The sequence below is a fragment of the Marmota marmota genome, unplaced genomic scaffold, assembly GCF_001458135.2.
Source record: "Marmota marmota marmota unplaced genomic scaffold, marMar, whole genome shotgun sequence".
Classification (NCBI taxonomy): domain Eukaryota; kingdom Metazoa; phylum Chordata; class Mammalia; order Rodentia; family Sciuridae; genus Marmota; species Marmota marmota.
In genome coordinates, this window is record NW_026000026.1 from 9,961,507 (window position 1) to 9,966,445 (window position 4,939).

The 4,939-nt window shown below is 47.0% G+C and overlaps 1 long non-coding RNA gene across 1 annotated transcript; it reads right to left on the bottom strand.

Annotated features, from left to right (window-relative positions):
- Nucleotides 1-2,043: 2,043 nt before the first annotated feature.
- LOC125618970 lies at nt 2,044-4,586 on the bottom strand. The gene is made up of 2 exons (XR_007350379.1): nt 3,668-4,586; nt 2,044-2,429 (listed from the first exon to the last, which is right to left on the bottom strand). It is a non-coding gene; the product is annotated as an uncharacterized LOC125618970 (long non-coding RNA).
- Nucleotides 4,587-4,939: the final 353 nt, after the last annotated feature.

The following is a 4,939-nucleotide window of genomic DNA, read 5'->3' on the forward strand; positions in this document are numbered from 1 at the left end:
CCAAAAAAAAAAAAAAAAAGGTACCAATATTCTAGTCCTCAGCACCTCCAAATCCACATATCAACTTATTTGGAAGCAGGGTCACTTAAGTTCTAATTAGTTAAGAAGAGGTCAAGCTGGAGTGGAGCAGGCTCCTAATCCAATCTAACTGCACCCTTGTAAGAAACAGTTGGGGTGTAGCTCAGTGGTAGAGCACTTGCCCAATGTGCATGAGCCCCTGGGTTACACACTTACACACACACACACACACACACACACACACAATCCTCTGAAATGAAAAGCAAAACACAGCTACTTGGGGGAGAAAGTTGTATGCCAGAGCAGAGATGGATGGATACAGCCCCAAGCCATCGAATGGCGGAGACCGATGAACAGAAAGCTCGAGGCAAAGAAGCTCTTCCCAACAGGTTCAGGGAGAATGTGGCCTGACTGACAGCACAGTTCTGGGCTTGCACCCTTCAGGACGGTTAGGCAATGAACTGTTGTTGACTTAAGTCACTTAGTTTGTTGCAATTTGCTGTGGCATCCCTGGGAAATTAATACAAAGGCCACAGCAGGATTTTGGTCTTTGTCCCAAGAGCAACAGGGAAGCAAGGCGAGAACTTGCGCAAGTCAGGGAGCGGGGTGGCCTGGCTCCCCGGCACCCCTGGGAGAACAGGAAGAGGGGAGCCAGAGCGCACAGGAAAATGACTAGTCAGGAGGCTTAGGAGGTCTAGTCAGGAGGCTTCAGGGGTACTAGTTAGAAGTTGATGTGGGTGCCCAGGAAAGAGACAACAATAGTTGAGAATAGGGGTTCAGGGTAAAGACAAAGCCAAGAGAACGGGTTCTGAATGCCTTGGGGCGTGAGAGGCTAAACCTTGCCAACGATGGCTCCAAGGCTTCTGGCTTACTCGACTGGATGGACAGTGGTGCCAATCACAGAGTAAGAGACTCCAGAGAGGACTCCACTTAGCACAGGGCCCCACAGCCAGCAAAATGAAGTTCAGTGTTATTAAAGCAAACAAACCCAAATAAAGCTTCCTTTCTACTTCTATAAATAGGATTGTAATACATACTCTATCCAATGCCTTTTGTTTTTACAGAATAAAATTTCTGGGAGACTAGTACAATCAGCTCATGGAAATTGATTCCTTTGTTATTAATGGCTGCCTGGTAATTCATTATATGACTAGAGCATAATTTATTTAGGCAATCTCATATATATATATATATTTTTTCCAGGTTTTAAATTATTGCATGTTGTTCAACAATTTTTTAAACTGGATCCACTAAAAAAAATACTTTTACATTGGGACCCAGTATGCCCATATATCTCACCCCCATTTATATAGTTAAATGATTTATGAAATAGTACTTACTTTTCCTCTATGCCATGCACTCTATTCTATTCAATTCTATTCTCTTCTATCTTTCCTCCTCTAGTTCATTGAAAAGTAATAGCTGAGACCCACTAAATGGATCTTGCTATCTATAGATACAGGTTACAACTTGCAGCTGAAAAATACTTTCTGCACGTATTTAGTAAATAAAAAGAGGAAAGTACTTATACACTGTACTTTTCTGGACATCTTAGAAGTAACAATTCATGAACCCTTAGCAAGTCCTAATCGGATAGATAGATGATGAAACCAAGGTACAGAGACTCTGACAGAGAGCCCCGAGCTAGTACGGGGGAGAGCCGTGCATTAAACCAGGAAGCCTCGCTGCGTTTGATGCCTTCACCCACCAGCCCAGGGTACTTCCTCTAGTCTTAGGAGCAGATGTGAGCTAAGCTAGGATTAGAAGCAGATACTCTAAATCACTTCCCTTAGTGTTTCAAACCATAGCAGGGTATATCCCTTCACAAGATCTTCAAGCCGGACATGGTAAGTATCCTCTGCCATTCACTCACCTTGGTGGCCATAGAGGCTAAATAAAGATTTAATAATCTCCTCCAGAAACCCAGCTTCAGCAGCCTCCACCCCTCCACCTCCCACATGATCGGCAATGATCACTGTCAGTGTTAGACTTTCAATGACAGGGCCACTTCTTATTCAGAGGAAGTACTGAACTTCACTATTATTTATTGATTTTCCCCACAAAGTTATCAAGTCCGAAAGCCTAATTATCAGTGAATCGCCAAGATGTCAGGAGAACTCTAAGCCCCTTTAGCTAATGCATGGCATATGTCGAAGGGATTCAGCGAATTCACATATCTGTCTGCACTGTTAATAGAGAAGGTTACATGCCAATTATCCCGGCTTCCATCGCTGGTCTGGATACAATGGAGGCAGTGTTCACACACTTGATGTGCCACATTCCTCTCCACATCAGAAGCAGCTGGGCCAGATAAAGACCACTGGGGTTGGATATTTAGGAATCATGTCCCCGGAAGAGCTGGAATTGAGACTTGATTACTACATCCACAAATACCTGCAGGTATCTTTAACCTGGATTAAAAAACAAAAACAAAAACAAAAAAACGCCTAGTGGGTTTGCAGTTCACTAGTCTTTAGACACTTCCTGCTCAGACTTGCTGGGTGGGTGGGTGGAGGTGCTGAGGAAGAGGAGAGACAAAGACCCAAACAGCCTCGTGACAAAGGAGCCGGTAAATAGCTTCCAGGGAAATAATGAACCTGTGCACTTCTTGTGCCCAGTTTTAGAATCAAATGGGCTATGACTTTTTCCCTCTAAGAGTTTGATCTTGTGTTTGAAAAATCTATAGACCTATTTATATCCATGTGTCTCTATTCCACCTCCACCCCTTCCCCTTTGCTTTACCCCCTTATTTCTTTTTTCCTCAGATCCAGAAACTGGACTGGAAATGTTGCAATATCACCAGAAAATGCTGCTTCCGGTGGTATTTTTAACCAAGCACAGAAACTGGGCAGAAAGCCCCTGACCTCCCAAGGGCTGTTCTTTAGTTTTACTGGCAGAGAGCACAGGATCAGCGATCAGAGTCAAAATGGCAGATGTTGGGGATTTTTAGGGGAAGGGAGGAAGATACCTAAGAGCCTTCAGCAAATTTTCCTGTCCTTCCTATTACCTCCATCTCTTAGATTCCATTGAAACAGAGCCTCTGTCCACTTGTCTAAGGTTAAAAAAAAAAAAAAGAAAAGAAAGAGAAAAACAACCGATGGTTCCTTAGGCTCTTTTCTGAGGCTGTATTGTTACCTACTGGCACAACAGCGACCCAGACAACTTCGGGGGAAAAAAAATTACCAAAAGCTATTTGACAACAGGCAGATACAACATACCACCGTTGTTTTGTGTGTTATTTCAGCTCCGTGTGTAATTTTTTTCCATCCTCCCAGATGAAAATACAGTAATTAACTCCATGCAGAAAGGGGAGGGGGAAGGAAGCTCTTTCTTTTTCCCCCTCCTTAGACTTGAAAAGAAATTCTGGCAGATAATTTGGCTGAACATGAAAAGGGAGAGGCTGCTTAGGGCCGCCCAAATAAAGTGCTAGGTTGGTGAGGTTCCCCGGGCTGAGTTGGTTGTTTCTCGGCATGGCAAGCAGACATTTATCTGTTCCCATGGAGATAGGACTTCTACTAGTCAATCAGGCACTGGGGAGGTCAGACAATAGCCAGTAGTTCCTTTTTTCATCTTGAGAGACAGTCGATTCCCGCTCTGTTTTAGCATTTCACCTACATTTAATGGAATCGAAAGGATTTCTGAGAAATACCTGCGAGCGCAGCCATTGCATTTTCGAGTGATCAGAAAGAACAGGGAATTCCAGCTGCCTGGGCGGACGCCGGGCGTGGCCCCCTTCCCTTTGCATTTCAAACCCCGGGGTCGTTCAGTGACCGTCCTTATTTGCATAAACTTGGCTTCGGAACGGGACTCCGCCCTCCCGAATACAAAAATTAATAAAGTTATAAATTAAGTGTCGAGATTTCCCAAACAGCGTGTGGGGAGGGCGAACCGCGGGAGGACAAGCTGCGCCAGAAGGGGGCACATCCCGGAACTGCGGCAAGTTCGAAGGATGATCAACTTCGTTCCCCGCGTGTCCTCGCCCGAAAACGGCACAGGCAGAAGTGATTAAGGCTGTTAGGCGACCTTCTGTGTTTGTTATCAATCCCAGAAAGCGGATGGTGCGCATTTGCACGTTGCGTTTATTTCAGGAGGTGAACGGCGCCCGGAAACGAGGATGGAGACTTTTTACATCATCTCACCACTGTCCGCCCCGCTTCCCCCCTACATCATTTTAATGCACACGCTGGGCAGGAGGAAACGACCCAGGCCCTCCCAGGGCTAGCTGGGAAGGGCGGGGCACTTGCCTGGGGTCGCGTTTATGATCGCAAACCCCACTTAGACCGAGCCTTCTCAGCTCAGCCTCGCCGAGCTCTGCCCCTAGGGGTGACTGCACTCTTGCTAATGGGGTCACTCGAGTGCGCCTCCACCGCGCAGGGCAGAAGGGAAACACGGGCAGGTTCCACTGGACGCTCTCCCGCAGGCTGCCCGTCGCTCCCACGCCCCAGGGCGCGGAACCTCTTCAGGCTCCAGCTGGAACAAAGACAGCGACAGGGCCACTGCTGCCACTGGAGGCAGTCCCAGCAAATAACACGGAGGAAGAGGGGAAGCCGTCAGCGGCCTGATGACGTCTGACCTCGCAGCGTGAGGCAGGCGGACAGAGGAGGTCTACCCAGGATCGGGCGGGGAGGTGGAGTTGCCCGGGGCGCACGGTATTGCGGGGCAGCTTTTGGTCATTGGCTTTGATCATTGCTCTCCTTTTCTCACTTTGGTTTTAAAAATATAACATAGAGCTAATACATCACCCCTTTAAAATGTTCGAACAGTATAAAATTAAGGAACCGGTGTTTAAAGTACCTCTGGCTGCTTCTGCTCCCTGCCACGAGCTCCGAGCTCCGTATCTCACCAGAGAGGGCCAACCACTACTTGAACAGTGGGACCCCTCTCCCTCAGACATTTTCCAGAGATGTCCTCCCTCCCACCC